At 30.2% G+C, this 18,005-nt stretch overlaps 3 long non-coding RNA genes across 3 annotated transcripts; all 3 read right to left on the bottom strand.

The window, feature by feature from the left end:
• Positions 1-1,066, bottom strand: LOC105436200. The gene is made up of 2 exons (XR_970143.2): positions 747-1,066; positions 1-331 (listed from the first exon to the last, which is right to left on the bottom strand). It is a non-coding gene; the product is annotated as an uncharacterized LOC105436200 (long non-coding RNA).
• A 6,527-nt stretch (positions 1,067-7,593) lies between these two features.
• Positions 7,594-8,746, bottom strand: LOC116405285. Its single transcript, XR_004218440.1, has 2 exons — positions 8,529-8,746; positions 7,594-7,936 (listed from the first exon to the last, which is right to left on the bottom strand). It is a non-coding gene; the product is annotated as an uncharacterized LOC116405285 (long non-coding RNA).
• Positions 8,747-14,382: 5,636 nt separating this feature from the next.
• On the bottom strand, positions 14,383-15,515 carry LOC116405228. The gene is made up of 2 exons (XR_004218391.1): positions 15,261-15,515; positions 14,383-14,726 (listed from the first exon to the last, which is right to left on the bottom strand). It is a non-coding gene; the product is annotated as an uncharacterized LOC116405228 (long non-coding RNA).
• Positions 15,516-18,005: the final 2,490 nt, after the last annotated feature.

The raw sequence follows: 18,005 nt of genomic DNA, 5'->3' as shown, positions 1-18,005 counted from the left end.
TTAAATATGTAATTAATCATATGAATAGGCATAGGTAAAAGTCTTTGACATAACACACCATTTTCTCATATAATTATAGAAAAAGCCACACCTTTTTTTTTTTTTTCATATTGACCATAATTAACTACATGCACAAACTTGGGACTATAAATATATATATATATGCTTAAATCTGGAATATGACTTTTAAACCAATGTTTTTTTTAACCACTGATTTTTGTTTATTCATTGAAGCCAATCCCAGCTCCTTCTCCTTTCATCTTTTTTGCTTCTTAAGCTTTTGTGCATGTTTGATCACATGTGTTCACACAGCTTTCTACTTTCTTTTCGGCTGTCAAGTTCATTAAAAGAAAATCCAACATGATTAAAAACATCCATCAAAACTCTAAAAATAATGAGATAAAAATTTAATATAAATACTACCAATCTTATTGACTGTCACTCACAACAAGATAACCTTTTATGACGTTTTGCTCGAGATCAGCAAAATGGTCTTCTAATGAATTTTTATCGGGAGAGACCTTTTGCCAACCATCATAATGCTTAAAGCATAAATTATAAGGATTTGGGTTGAAAACATTAATTCCCTAATAGAATATAATAGTATAGAAAATTATTTACATACATTAATGTGACTTTTACGGTCAACAACATTTAAAATCAAACGATGAAAAATCTAAATGTCTCTCTATAAACATTTGTATAACTAGAATACGTGGTAACGGAAGTATTAGAAAGTTTCTTACCAGGGTCTTTCTTGGTGCTGAATTTGGTGCAACGAGAAGTGGCACAACCAAGTTTACAAAAGTAATGAGTGTCCATATAATTCAAATCCATAGGGGAAGAAGCAATGAAAAGGCAATCAGCCAAGCATTTTGCCCCACAAGTGCCAACGGGAATGCCTGGTGTGATAGCACACACTATAAAGCACTTGGCGTAGCACTTCCCAAATGAGGCTGTGGATCTTCCTGCAACTAAGCTCAAAATGAAACAAATTAGAACAACTGACTTCATATTTTTCTCAAATTTGGATGTGAGTTAAGACTTAATTTAATTGGTGTGGTTTTGAGGTTGTGGGGAAGAATGCTTCTTAAATAAGCATAATTTTTAATATAAAATTTAATAGAATGATTATTTTTGGTTTTAGTGAATACATCACCAACCCTCTTTACTACCACTTATTTGCTATATTGGAAATCCACATGTCACAATGTTATTGCATGGTCATCTCATAGTTCTTCCCACTAAGCTTTGACATATTTTCACTTAAATTTCAATTTTAAAATTCCAATTGCCATGCTTAGAGTGTTGAATAAAATCAGAGAAAATGGAGCTTGATATATCCACCAAATAATTTAATATTTAATTTATAATATTGGGAGAGAATATAAAATTGTAACTCTCCCATTAGGCAATGCATCAGATAGAAACCCACCATTTTTAATATAACATTTGGAAGATTTGTATAGATGGGTCTTCCATAATTGCCAAAACAGTTTAAGGTAGACTTCCTTAATTTCAAAGTCAGTGACAAATTTTATTATGGAATAATGTTTCCAAATTTTATATAAAAAGAAGAAAGAAAGAAAGTTTTTGGTTGTTTTCTGTTTACAATTTTATTTATTTATTGCTTATAAAAGTATATTAGGAAGGAACATTGCAAAAATAGTATTCTTTTTTTAATGGTAATAGGACTTACGTAACTATATTTCTTTTCTAAATTGTAAAGATAGTCAATTTAAACATAGATAACCTTCTGATAGTGCATGGATATTTTCACGAACGAAATTAATAAAAAATATGTAAACATTTTTAGCATCATTTGTCCAAAATTATAACTACCTCATACTTTTATTGAATAATAATAAATAAAATCCTAAAAACTATTGAATAATAATAAAAGTTCTAGAAACTGGTGGTCCTTTCTTTTAGTGGGATAGGGAGGTGTAGTGAAATTTTATGCTTTCATATTTGTAAAAGTATAACAATTCAAAGGTTGCAGTTGTACAAACATTAATGCATCCAAACTTCACATTTAAGCGTGTTTAGATGAGAGTGGTAATAAGTTTGGGTGATTATTTGGAAAATTTTCGGATTGCACCATTTTAAAAAAGTGTAACAATTCAAAGCTTCTTCTTTTAACTTTCAATTTTAAAATTTCTACAAATAAAATTAAATCTTATTATTTTTCCCAACCTTAAAGTGAACTAGAGCATACTGCATGACTTTTTCAATGAGAGAGATTAGTATACATACTAGGCTCGAACATCTAACCTTTAAAGAAAGGTCACTTTGATTATGGTGGAGTTAAAGCATATTTTGATTAGATCGTAGCATGAAAACACTTTTTGAAAGCAATCATTTTCAACTTCAACTAACGATAATATGATATGTATTATAAATCCTACAAAAATTTTGGTAGCATCTCCCATAAAATATGGGTTTGGTGTCAAACTAGAAAAGGGAGAAATTTTCACTTCTATATATACATATTCAATCTTCAGACTCCACATCACAACAAGTGTGACTCACCACACACACTCATGCAGACTATTCCAGTGTAACGTCCCAGGCCCAGGATTCAGAATTCAGATCACCGATATTCCCCTGCGACATGACGACATCATTCTTACTTTCTTAAAGGTTTATTAGAGTGAAAGTTCTCCCCACAAACCAACACAAGTCCTTTCAACATGTTTTGTGTGAGACCCATTTCTAATTTGGATATAAGAAGTAAATTTGACAAAGTATTAAGAAGTTGGTGTTTGAATAAATCCGTGGAAAGGACTAAGCGATAAAATCTTTTATGGTTAAGTATAATCGTGAAAGAAGTTATGTGATAAAAAGAGAATCTTTGGGTAAGTTAAGAAGTGAAAGTTTTGAAAGTGTTGGACTAGGCATTTTGGGTGGTCTTCGCGGGAAGTACCAAGTGTTTCGTGGAGAAGAAGTCTGCGAGGAAGCCTTGGAGTTTATATTTGCGATCAGAGTTCTATGCAAATAAAAGTTTGTTAGATCGTGAGGAATATTAAGTGGATGAAGAAAGCTGAAAGATTTGCGGCAAGATGAGGAAGCTACTAAGCGTTTAAAGAGTTTATTTAATGTAACTTTTGGTTAAGAGTTGTTTCTCTATAGTATTGAATTAAACGTCTGTTATTAATAAAGTGTAAGTTTTGGCCGACTTGATCGCGTTAGTTTTTCGCATTAGGAATGTCTTTGAATGTGTTTGGTGTTCGATGCGATTTCTGTTGCGTTTTGAGTGTTGATAGTTTAAAAGGAGTTGAGGATAAGAGTTGCGATGAGAAAATTTCAAGGTTGTAACCAACTCAGATCCTATTCCCCCTACTTCAGTGTTTTAGTGACAATACGGTTTGGGTGTGACAATCTCCCTTAAAATATGGATTGGGCGCGAAACCTGAAAAGAAAGAAAATTTCACTTCTATATATACATATACAATCTTTAAACTCCACATCACAGCAAGTGTGTCTCACTACACACTCATCCAGACTATTCCAAAGTTTCAATTAGAGTTTATGACCAAACTAGATATCACTTACAAAATAATTAATGAGGGATATCTCAAAACACAAGTCCTTAGCACCACTCTCGCTATCCTTCATAGCTTGAAATCAAGGTTTGTGAGTCGTGGACATCAAAGTTCCATCTATCAAATATAACATAATGTTTTCCTACTGTGGTCCATCCATTTGTATACCGTTTGCTATATAGTAGTTTAGCATGTTCAGGAGCCATTGTCAAGAGAGCTTTGTCTGCGTGGAATAGTTTGTAGGAGAACTCAATCTTAGTTTGTCTCTTCAGTGTAGCCATAATTCGACTCCAATCGTCATGAAAATAATGTTTGGTGATAACCACTGACCCTTTCAGAGAATGTAAACTTACGTAGTTTGACGCCTCTGAATTTGCAAAAATTCTAAAAGGACACCACCCATCGGAGACCTTCCTATCCTATGGGATGAAATTGGTTTGTGGGAACCAATTGAGATAAAAAAAAGTTTAGAGACAAACTATTTTTGCAAAAAACAAAAATATTGGCTTAATTAAGAAAAACTGTTTTTTTTTCTGCATATTTATAACTCCCTCTCCTTAAAGAGAATACGAGAAAATCATAAGATTCTATTAATTTAAACTTTTTTAAATTAATTTAAAAAAGATTAAATTAATAGAAATTTCAAATAAACTAATTAATTAAATTATAGCTAATCAATATTTCATTTAAATCATATTTAATGAATATCTCTCAAATATCTTATACTCTTAAATTGATTTAACTAAATAAAATAAAATAAAATAAAACTATTAATTAATTCCCGGATTAATTAATACTAAATTAAATATATTATATTGAAGTTAAATTAAATTTGAATCATATTCAAATATAAATTCTTTCATAGCCAATAATTTTAATAAGAATCCAATTCATATTAAATTACTATTTGGACTCATCCTAATATTTTATCTCTTAGAAATTAATTTTGAATCATATCAAAAATTAAATTTATATAATAAAGTTTGATTAAAATATAGACTTTATATTATAATGTATCACCATACATTATACTAATTCCCAAAGTAAACTTGAACATTTCAAATTACGTACAACCAATATAAATAAATCTCATTGCTTTTTACAAGCTAGGAATAGGACCCAATGGACCTACAGATCAGAAGCTACAACGATATGAGATTAATTGGCTAAAGTCATTAACCAAATTAATCAATATTTGTCAACTTTGTGTACACTCCACTATAGACTCACAGCTGAACTCTTCTCACTGTAGATATATTTCTGTGTCCATGGATATAGACCAATAACAGTAAGTTAGTCCTTCACGAGTGCTCGTAACACCGGCTGGGTCAAATGATCATTTTACTCCTAGGTTTCCTCTAGTCCTTAAATATCGGTGCTCCTCTAATGAACAACATGTTTATGATCCAACCAATAAACAAAAATTCCTCTCGTGTCATAGAGAGAGTAAGGCCCTTTGTTCAAGCTCTAGAGATACCATTTAAGGGATCGCTCCTCTACTTACCCTAAAGTCGAGAATGAGTAAATTTCATCTTGTGTGATTATGTTCTCAGCTCCCCAATTGGTATTGTCTCCAAAATGATAATCATATTAAGTCGACAATTTTGTCACTCTCACCCAAAACTTCAAGATCCAACTACAAACAACAAGCTTCGAGTGAGAGGAAATATATATTGTTGCAATTGAGATTTATTCAAAACCCACACACTAGTAGTGTGAGTTGTTATTGAAGCAACTGAGGACGACGCGACTTAGACAAAACCAAACAAAGGTGGTGCTGCGTTTCTAAATCTGGCATGGATGACATGTGGTGTGGCAGGGTGGTGGCGTTTCTCATTTGACAAATCGAGCAACACAACGAGAGTGGCTGGGTGGTGGTGTTCATGGGTATCAACAACAGAGGTGCATAGCCTATCGATTGTGGCGTGTAGACAACGAAAGAGAGAGAGGTGAGTGGAAGAGAGCGATAGAGAGAATAGGGAGAGATGACAAAAAGAGGAGGAAGTCAGCATATGGAAATTTTCCAAAAGGGGGGTTGTCGGTTTTTCACGAAGAAGAAGACTCCATTTCCTTCCTTTTTTAGTAACTAATAATAATATTGAAAATGACCAAACTACCCCTCACTTCAAATTTAACTTACCTTTTGCCCTTATTTTCATGCTTTTCAAATCCTTTTAATAAAATTTCCAAATCTTATTCTAAACTAATTTTGTTGCAATTTCCTTATCACGATGGCTTAACCTTTAGAGGACTTAAAACTCGGGTTTGACTTATTTTTTACAACTTAAAAAATATTAAATTAAATAAAAGGAGAGTGGAATGAGGGCTTACAAGGCGTCTCTTTTAGTCCTGTGTTAAATTGTGTTCCTCACAATTTGACTTGTCATGACATGTCGAAACAATAGGGATCTCTAGTTTAGCCTCATCATTGGGTGGGCTAGGGTCAGTCCTGAAGGGGATAAGAGCCCTACCTAGCAGACAATATAATAGAGACAATTATGCAATTTAATTCAAATCTTAAAAATATCAAATACATTGACAAATTATTGAAATCAATTTTTATAACCTGAAAGCTAAGCATGCTTCTTAAAAAATCTAAAGAAGAGAAGAGGAAAGAACACTTACGTCGTTGATGACTCTAGATCTGTCAAACACCAAATTATTGGAGCACCACCACTTTAGAGACCTTTCTATCATCCGAGAGAGAGATTTGGTTTGTGGAACCCAAAATTGGAAGGAAATTTGTTATAAAGAATTTATCTTCTGTGAGAGATTTGCAGAGTACACACAATCACGAAAATCGATCTCCACCATCGTACTCCAGCTTCCCACTTCTTTAGGATGAAGAAGAGGGAGTCGAGAGATATTTGGGTTATGTGGAAGAAAAATCCAACATAAAATGCATGCATGGATATGGATCACAATAGGATAAAGCAAACTCTAGTATATTATTCAACAAAATCAATGAATATTGAAAGACCTAAAAGTGAAATCAAGCTCAATTTTGAAGCCTAGGAACCAAATAGAGACTATACTTCCAATTTTCTTTAATTAAGTATTAGAAATCGTGGGATAAGAAGGTGCTCCCGTATATTTCTACTTAGTTGACACACCCCTAACGCCTTGTTTATGACCTTGTTCCAATTAAAACTAAACCAAAACTAAGAGACCAAAAATATATCTTCTAATTTCCAAAAATAAAAATTCTGATCAAATTTTGAGAAGATTAAAAGTAAGTTTTTTTTTTTTTTCTTTTGAAAGAAGATACAACAATGTATGATCCACTAGGCGCACCAAGGTATCTCAACCACCTAGTTGACACACACAACACAATTCAGAGATAAAAAGTTTATATTGTGATCATTTATTTTTTTTGAAATAAATTATAATATCCTTCTTTTATTATGTTAAAAAAATGGGAGGCATATATAAGATTACGTGCAACCTTAGTTGTCCAAATATATATATATATATATATATATATATATATATATATATATATATATATATATATATATAATATACAATGATTATTGTTGGAGAAGTTAAGAGTTCTACATTTGAAAAACCAAGGGGACTCATATTCCATATAAGGTAGATGGGTCACTCCTCACATAGCCAATTGGTTTTGAGATGGAATCCCATAGTATCAAAATTAACATGGTATTAGCGGCCAGTAAACTCAAACGATATTCTGTCCAAGATAGGTGAACCCAAAGAGGTACCATCTTGAGGGAGCATGTTAGAGAAGTTGAGAGTCAGACGTTAGAAAAACCAAGGGGACTCATACTCCATATAAGGTCGATTGGTCACTCCTCAGATAGCCAATTGGTTTTGAGATGAAACCCCATACTATCAAAATTAACAATTATGATTGTATTGATAAATTTTAGTTCAATAATTATAAGGTGCATGTGGACCGAGTTAAGTTCAGCAAAACCATCGAAAAGATAATTTGGTGCCTTAGAAATATTTGAAATAAAATTTGTTTGTGAGATTATTCAACCCTTAATCACCCATTCCACCACAAATGCACACACATAATCTATACTAAGGCAAAAATTGTGACATAACTCTTCATTCTCGTATTGCTTAAAAGGAGAAACATTGATGTTTTTGACATATTGCTCATAATCAACTACATGCAAAAACTTGAAACTACATTTATATCGAAACAAAACATATGCTTAAATATGAAATAATATGCTTTTAAGCCAATGGTTTTAATTTTCACCATTGAATTTTGTTTATTCATATATGATAGGTATATCTTGAAAAGCCAATCCTTGTTCCTTTTCTCCTCTCAGGACACTTCATCTTCTATTTTTAGCATCAGTACTTCATGCACGTTTGATCACATCCCTTAAAACAACTGTCTACTTTCTCAATATCTGCCAATTTAATAAAGAAAATAAAACAATTAAAAAAGATAATCATCCATCAAAACTAGAGAAAATGATTAAAGAAAGGGACCAGATTTTAGTATATACTAATAATGTTACTATCTCTCATTGATTGTGAGTTCGAGATGAAAATTTTGTATATGAATACTACTCTAATTGAATGTTAGTCATGAGTAAGATATATAACCTCTAATGACATTTCTGCTCCATGCATGCCAGCAAACAATGTCTTCCTCAACGAAATTATTTTCATTGCGAAAATGTTTGCCAACATAGTACTAGTGCTTAAAATATAAAAAGAAACATTGAATCACCAATCGACCTAAAACTTCATTGTTTTTTTGTTAAAAGAAAAGAAAATGTGACTCAATAGGTGGATCCGAATAACTCAATTAGAATGTGACATTCATAATATAATCAAAAAAGCCATGTGAAAGGAACAATATTATAGAAGCCCATAGAAGAAAAGAACACACCAAAGGATGTCACTCATACTAGCATTTAGATTGAGATGTCAGAAGCCCAAAAGAGTTACAAGATTAAAATAGACATACTACAAGAGTACTAGAAATTAGCTCACTCAAGTTTTCTGGTGTGGAAAGATTGGTGCAGAGAGAAAGGGAACAACCAAGTCTGCAAAATTTACGAGCATCAACCACATGGTTGGTATCCATAGGGGAATCTTTCAATGTGCTGTGGATCCTCCACCAAATAAGCTAAGAACAATCAAACAAATTACAATTGATTTCATTTTATTCTCAATTTCAATTTTTTTTGTTCAAATTTATATATAGTTCAACACTTGTTTTATAGAAAATAAGTTTGAGTAAAACTCACAACACACACTGTATATATATTGCAAAAAATAAGCACTCTTAATTTAAACCACGGCCCTACAAATCGGATTGAGGATGAAACGGTATTCATTACGATATTATCGGAAAACGAACGACTTGCGATGACACACTGCCACGATTTCCTTGATCCCCTCATGGTTTTTGACAAATTTTAATTTCCTCTAATGGCTTAATAGCGTTAAAGCCCTACGAATGTGGAAGATCCATTTGTAGTTTACAAAGTTGCCATTACACAAATTTACTTAATTAAACATACCCTCAAATTATCTTTGACATTTTCAACTGATTTTTTTAGTTGTATATATAACAAATAAACACACATATACCTAGACCACTTCAATTAAGAGGATTAGTATACTTTGTTATATTTGTATTTTTTTTTCAAAATATTACCATATGCATAAATTATTAAACCTAGATATAAACTATGTTGCAGTTATTTATTTATTTATTTTTCAGTAGAACATGATCCTTCACCTAATTAGCCGAGTTATCATTCGACATAAAGAATTTTATTAGTATAAAATAAATAGCTCAACTGACATTTGACGTGTGTAAGCGATCATGGGGTTTATGATTTGAATCACTGCACCCACATCATATTTCTCCAAAATTATTACTAATTCAATATTAGATCGACTAGTATAAATAGAGAAAGTTGATGTAACAATTAGTACAAAAAGATATTTATATTCGATCAAGGACTCGTGAACTCTAATAGGCTACATATTTTGGAGTAAGTTGAGAATCACCCACATTGAAAAGATAAGGAGAGATGTCACAATTTTTGTTAAAGAAATCAAAGACGAACTACAAAATTACAAAAAACGTATGGAAAATCGACACAAAGATATACGTGGTTTACGAATAGTGTGTTAGCTAAATTTACGAGATAGAGAGAAAAATTGTTGTAAGAGAGAATGGTTTCTGAATACAAACGGGGCATTGATACTTGGTTGTTTGTAGCACCGCGTAACAAATTCAAGGCATCTCAACTATTTTTATATGTTATACAATTACTTTTCTTTCACTATTCAATTGATGTATGAAATGAAAAGCTAGCTCATGTAGTTATGATCTAATATTATGACTTTTTTTAAGGGAAGAAACCGTACCCTCCAAACTAGGATAATCCTAGAATCAGAAGCATTATCTATTAACAAACAGTTAAGTTACAAGGTTGAAAGGCTAGAGGAAAGTCTGCAACAACCTATTCTAACAAAGCTCTAAACTTAAGAGAAATGGTAGTAGAATCATATTGGTTACAAGATGAATGACGCCTAGACCAAACTCTTATCAAGTTACATATATCTTCCCATAAGTTAACAATAGATTTTGATTTTTTCTTAAAAATGCTATTGTTTCTTTCTATAAAGACAGTCCAAAGTAAGTCAGCTATCACGTTGATTCTAATGACATTTCTTCTACTTAATTGCTTTAGCTTGGATATCGTTCTACATATGGTAATAAAGTTTTCAAAGTTTGAGAAATTTCCAAGTGCTCTCGCCATTTTGTTCCACAACTGTCGCCACGTGTCCGAGACGACGCTGAGCAACAGACCTCCTCAAAAGAGTTAGTTTTAAAAGAAAATTAGGAGTCGCTACCAATCATTTTTACGGTGTGATTGGACACTGAAATAAAGTAAACATTTTTTTGAAAAATGGTCTACGAAAAATAGAGTTGAGTTTGGGAGCCATTTGTGTGTGGGAAAGGTATTAGCACCCCACAACACCCATTTAGAAAAACAGTCGCCAAAATTCAAATCTTGAATTGAAAATATTTTTTAATTTATTTTAAAACTAATGTCTTATTTTACCCCTCATTACTCCAATATTTGAAACAATGATCTCATTAAATAAGTGAAATAATATTCCATATTAATTAGACTATATATTGAAGGAAAGTTTCACACCTTAAGAAAATGAGAAATTATTACAATTTCTCAAAATTTATCATAGGTTAGTCTTTGAATAAAGATTTTTTTAAAACATTGATTAAATTCATTTCTTCTTGAGAAAAAATCTCGAACACCCAAAGATATTAATCCCGCACCTCAAGAAGTCTAGAAAATCGGACTTCCAAATTTCCTAGATTCTGTCGTAGGGTTTTGTTTAAGGAAAACGATATAAGTTTTTAGAAATGAATGATTTAGAAAACCTTATGAAATCATAGGTCAAATTTTGAAAGTTTTTAAAAAACATAAAACATTCATAACATTAGAAACAAGGAATTTTAAATTAGAAGGATTTTAAAGCATTAAACAATTATAATACAAAGAGTTACATTTAAGTGCATATTGATAGTAATGTGAATAAGTAAAAGAAAGGAAACATAATAACAATAAATAAAGTAGGTAAAGAAATAATAATAAAAAAAAGGAATGAATTAAGAAAAATGGTAGAGGGGTGGCGACCCCATAAAAGAAATAATAATAATAATCATAATAAAAATAGTAATAATGATAATAACAATAATAAGAACAACAACAAGTAAAAAGAAAAATATAATAAAATATAATAATTTTTTATTAATAATAATAATGGTAATAACGATAATAATGATAAAAATTTCTCTATTCTCATTCTTTCTCTCTATATTTTAGAGAAAAGAAAACAAAGGTTAGGAGTTGGGATTAAAAAAAGTACTCAAATACAGATAAATAAGAAAATGAATTGTTTTATTTCTCCCTGTTTTTTTAAGAGAGAAGAAAAAACTAAAGAACTTTTTTTGAATGATGATAAAAAAAAAAGTAAAAAAAAAAATTCTAAAATTTTCCTACATTTTCTTTTCTTTCTCTTTATCTGATTCGAATAAATTACTTGTTGTACGAGGTGCATATTCTTGAGATTAAATCCCTACCAAATGCAACCTCCAACTAAGTTTATTTTTACACGAGATTTGATTTGCTTAAGATAAAGTAAAAAAAATAAACATAGCCAATAAGGTAATGAAAAAATAAGAAAAAATTACCTTTTGCAGAATTTTTTTTCGCAGGATTCGCTATAAATCTCTGAAGAATTTTTTTTCTCTCTTAGAAACTTTCTCCCCTCTCCAAATGACAAATACATCTATTTATAGACTCGGGGTGTACCATAAATTAGGAAAATGAATAAGAATAAAATCAAAATTGGATATTATGTTAATAAAATAAATTTTCATTTTCCTAAAATAAATAAATTAAATTAAATGAGATATTTTTTAGATTTTATGAAAAAGTAATTAACAAATTAAATGGATATTAAAAGATTTTTGTCTAAATTTGATTTTCCTTTTTTTCATAATATGATACAAATAAATCAAAGATTTTATTAACTTATTTTTTTACTAAAATGAGTAGAAATAAGTTTTTAAAAATATTTTATTTAAAACTAAATAATATTTTGATATTAAGAGATTTTATTTAAAATAAACGGATTTGTTTTTATTTTCTAAAACGATAAAAATGAGATGTTATGTTATCAGTAATTTTTTACCTTTTTTAAAATAAATAAAAAGTTTAGCCATTATTACTAATATTAGTGTTTTAAAAAAGATATATATGTGTAGGATAAAAATAGGTGGCTACGACAAGGATTTTGTGACTCTGCAATCTAGAAGGAGATGATCTTGTTCTTCATTGTTTGCATAGCATAAAGTACGCATGTTTGGATTCAGACATGGAGACGGACACTTTTTTTGAATGACATCCATCGTATTAATTTTCCTATGGAATACAGTAAACAGGAAAATTTTGCATTTTTTCGGCACAACCGAGGACCAAATAATTTGGAATATTTGGAGGTTTTCCTAAGAGCGTAATGTTGTTGATGAGTATCTTGCAGTGCCTTTTCGGTCCAATTCATGGTGTACCCTTTGTTTCCATTTAATATCCAAGTTGGTGTGCTAATTATAATACCTCTCAAAGGGTTGGGGGCCGGTAGCAGGGGCTTTATGCTGTCCCATAAAGCGATCTCTCTATCATTGAAAGGTCTTCTAGGCTTAATATTCCAATCATTGGAGCTATGGTTCCACAGTTCATTAACCGCTTCATTCTTTGAATTGCATAACGCATAAAGTCTTGGGTAAGTAATGGCTAGAGGACTTTTTTTGTTTTCTTATGTCATTTGCTCATCAATTTTAATATTTCATTTTAGAAAGAATATCTAAATTTTTTTTCAAAGGACACCCCAAAAGCTTATAATTAATTGAAGGATATGTTTTTCTTTCAAATGTGTGAAGATTTGAATGGATACAAATAATTTATAAATATATGGTTTTCTTATCGATTTAAAAGAAATAGAAAAAAAAAACAGCTCCCTTAATTCTTTTCTCTTCATTTTTGTCATTTTATCTACAAATTAGTTGCACACTATAGTATTTGTTAAGTCTTCAGGTTGAAACATGTCGCATTCACGAGATGTTAAATAACATTTCTTATTTTGGAAGACAAACGATTCATTACACCTTGAGGCCATGGGAGAAACATAAAAAGTCGTCTTAACGAAATAACCATGATTGTTGTTGGATAAAATGAAATTATTTCTATCCTTCCCTTGTTCTCTGATAATTCAAATTAATTATTTTCACACTTTCCTTCTTTCTCTATAATATTTTCTTTTAAAAAAATGAAATGAAAATAGTTTCATATATTTTTTAGCAATAAATGGGGTGGGGGAATCAAAACTCAAAATTTCAAACTGACAATACACACAAACACACTATGGAATCAGGTGGCCGCGAGACTAACGATAGAGGTTTACTTTTGATTCATACGTAGGCGTGTAGGTTTCTAGAATTTCCTTTAGGTTTTAATTTTTTAAAGAGAAATTAGTGAATGAATATATATAAAAAATCCAACATAAAATGCATGCATGGATATGGATCACAATAGGATAAAGCAACCACCTAGTTGACACACACAACACAATTCAGAGATAAAAAGTTTATATTGTGATAATTTATTTTTTCGAAATAAATTATAATATCCTTCTTTTATTATGTTAAAAAAATGGGAGGCATATATAAGATTACGTGCAACCTTAGTTGTCCAAATATATATATATATATATAATATACAATGATTATTGTTGGAGAAGTTAAGAGTTCTACATTTGAAAAACCAAGGGGACTCATATTCCATATAAGGTAGATGGGTCACTCCTCACATAGCCAATTGGTTTTGAGATGGAATCCCATAGTATCAAAATTAACATGGTATTAGCGCCAGTAAACTCAAACGATATTCTGTCCAAGATAGGTGAACACAAAGAGGTACCATCTTGAGGGAGCATGTTTGAGAAGTTGAGAGTCAGACGTTGGAAAAACCAAGGGGACTCATACTCCATATAAGGTCGATTGGTCACTCCTCAGATAGCCAATTGGTTTTGAGATGAAACCCCATACTATCAAAATTAACAATTATGATTGTATTGATAATTTTTAGTTCAATAATTATAAGGTGCATGTGGACCGAGATAAGTTCAGCAAAACCATCGAAAAGATAATTTGGTGCCTTAGAAATATTTGAAATAAAATTTGTTTGTGAGATTATTCAACCCTTAGTCACCCATTCCACCACAAATGCACACACATAATCTATACTAAGGCAAAAATTGTGACATAACTCTTCATTCTCGTATTGCTTAAAAGGAGAAACATTGATGTTTTTGACATATTGCTCATAATCAACTACATGCAAAAACTTGAAACTACATTTATATCGAAACAAAACATATGCTTAAATATGAAATAATATGCTTTTAAGCCAATGGTTTTAATTTTCACCATTGAATTTTGTTTATTCATATATGATAGGTATATCTTGAAAAGCCAATCCTTGTTCCTTTTCTCCTCTCAGGACACTTCATCTTCTATTCTTTAGCATCAGTACTTCATGCACGTTTGATCACATCCCTTAAAACAACTGTCTACTTTCTCAATATCTGCCAATTTAATAAAGAAAAATAAAATAATTAAAAAAAAAGATAATCATCCATCAAAACTAGAGAAAATGATTAAAGAAAGGGACCAGATTTTAGTATATACTAATAATGTTACTATTCTCTCATTGATTGTGAGTTCGAGATGAAAATTTTGTATATGAATACTACTCTAATTGAATGTTAGTCATGAGTAAGATATATAACCTCTAATGACATTTTCTGCTCCATGCATGCCAGCAAACAATGTCTTCCTCAATGAAATTATTTTCATTGCGAAAATGTTTGCCAACACTAGTACTAGTGCTTAAAATATAAAAAGAAACATCGAATCACCAATCGACCTAAAACTTCATTGTTTTTTTGTTGAAAAGAAAAGAAAATGTGACTCAATAGGTGGATCCGAATAACTCAATTAGAATGTGACATTCATGAATATAATCAAAAAAGCCATGTGAAAGGAACAATATTATAGAAGCCCAAAAGAGTTACAAGATTAAAATAGACATACTACAAGAGTACTAGAAATTAGCTCACTCAAGTTTTCTGGTGTGGAAAGATTGGTGCAGAGAGAAAGGGAACAACCAAGTCTGCAAAATTTACGAGCATCAACCACATGGTTGGTATCCATAGGGGAATCTTTCAATGTTGCTGTGGATCCTCCACCAAATAAGCTAAGAACAATCAAACAAATTACAATTGATTTCATTTTATTCTCAATTTCAATTTTTTTTTGTTCAAATTTATATATAGTTCAACACTTGTTTTATAGAAAATAAGTTTGAGTAAAACTCACACACACACTGTATATATATTGCAAAAAATAAGCACTCTTAATTTAAACCACGGCCCTACAAATCGGATTGAGGATGAAACGGTATTCATTACGATATTATCGGAAAACGAACGACTTACGATGACATACTGCCACGATTTCCTCGATCCCCTCATGGTTTTTGACAAATTTTAATTTCCTCTAATGGCTTAATAGTCGTTAAAGCCCTACGAATGTGGAAGATCCATTTGTAGTTTACAAAGTTGCCATTACACAAATTTACTTAATTAAACATACCCTCAAATTATCTTTGACATTTTCAACTGATTTTTTTAGTTGTATATATAACAAATAAACACACATATACCTAGACCACTTCAATTAAGAGGATTAGTATACTTTGTTATATTTGTATTTTTTTTTCAAAATATTACCATATGCATAAATTATTAAACCTAGATATAAACTATGTTGCAGTTATTTATTTATTTATTTTTCAGTAGAACATGATCCTTCACTTAATTAGCCGAGTTATCATTCGACATAAAGAATTTTATTAGTATAAAATAAATAGATGAACTGACATTTTATTAGTAGAAATTTTAGGAATAATAATTAAGTACAGTATATAGGAACATTCTTTAAAAAAATACAAATATAGCAAAATTTATCTATGATAGATTTCTATTGTTGATGGACTTTTAGAGTTTATCAGTAATAGGCCAATATTTGTAACATAGTTTATAAGTGATAGACTATTATCATTGATAGACTTTGACAGATTTTACTATATTTACAATTTTGTTAAAATGTTGTCATATACTTAATTATTTTGGATCTAATTGCTATATTTTGCAACAATACAAGACATTCTTCTATTTAAGTATATCAATCACTTTTTAAAAAAGATAATCACTTGTTTCACACATCCAAAATAGATAGATTTAACATTAAATATATTTAAATCTTAAAAAACTTAATTTAACCATCATATATTTATTATTTTTACGGTTCAAAATAGACTTTTAATTAAAACAAAATGATGCAAAAAATTGAATAGTACAAATTAATAAGATATATTAATTTAACCTCTCTTTTTCACGTCAAGAAACTATTCCATAGAAAAGTATGCATACGAACTTCTTAATCTTTACTCATTTATCGTTTAAAAGAATGGTTATATTAGGACAGTTTCATTTAATAATTACCTTTCTTCTTTTTAATTTAGGTTTCTTCTGATTTCCATTTTCTTCTCTATACTTGTTCTATCGAAAGTATAAGTATATCATGATGCTTAGTTATATTATTACACGTCGTTTTTCTTTTTTCTTTTCTTAAGGTTTAGTATGGAGAACGGCGTTATAATTAAATATCTCCTTTACCATTTACGTTCCTTTTTCTTTCTTTACTTTGCCTTTCAAATTATAGTTACCTTTTTTTTCACCAAACAACTCATTATACACTTAGATCTTTTTATAATTGTTTCAATCTTATGTTGTTGAAAGCAATGGTTGTTTGGCACTAACTCTTAATTATAGGTTTCATCTTTTTTGAAAAAAGTAATTCAAAATTTCTAGTCAAATTATTAAAACCAACAAATATTTTTAAAAACAAACTACTATTTTTATACTCGTTTTTAAAAATATTTTGAACGTCAGTACAAAGTTAATAACAAAATATAGAACTTGGAATTCAAGGAAGAAGTAATAAGTAATAAGTAATGTTTATAAGCATTATCTTTATTTTTAAAATTTTTAATAAAAAAATAAAATTATTATCAGCTCCAATTTTAGGTAACATAACCTTAAAGAGTTGCAAACATGAAATTCATAAGAACTACCTTCCACAGATTATTGTATATAGAGAAGAAAATAACTTAGTCCAAATGCTTAAAATCGACCACTTTGATTTTACACCCTTAAAATATTTAAACAACCAACTCAAATTCACTTTATATTATAATTATCACTTTCTCACCGAAGCACTTTGGAGTATTTTTGATTTATTAGAAAAATAAACTTTCTCAAACATATTGCTTTATATTATAATTACTACTTTCTCACCCAAGCGCTTTAGAGTATTTTTCATTATTTATTAGAAAAAAACCTCTCTCAAAATATTTCTAAAATGAAACGTTCAAAATATAAATATATTTATTTTCTTGAAGATATGTGCATGGAAAAGTTAATTAATTGAACAGAAAAAAAAAATTAAAAATCACTTTTGGGCTTTTGTGAAAAAGTGTCGGTAGACTAAGTACTAGTGAAGAGGTGCTAGCCATAAGAAGAATTGTCAAAGTACGTCGTGGTTCTACTGCTTCTGCCCCATCTTCAAATCCTTTTGCTGGAATTCGCTTGGTACCTCCGACTGAAAATAGTGGAAGTGTTGCAGAAGTTAAATCCTAAACCCTAATATTTGTTTGTTAATCATAACTTTGACGGTTTAGGGATTATATATTATTACGAGGAAATTCTCACACCAAAAAAATAGTATGAAATTAATTAGGA

Source organism: Cucumis sativus, chromosome 7 (genome assembly GCF_000004075.3).
Source record: "Cucumis sativus cultivar 9930 chromosome 7, Cucumber_9930_V3, whole genome shotgun sequence".
Classification (NCBI taxonomy): Eukaryota; Viridiplantae; Streptophyta; class Magnoliopsida; order Cucurbitales; family Cucurbitaceae; genus Cucumis; species Cucumis sativus.
This window is presented reverse-complemented; position numbering and strand designations above follow the sequence as displayed.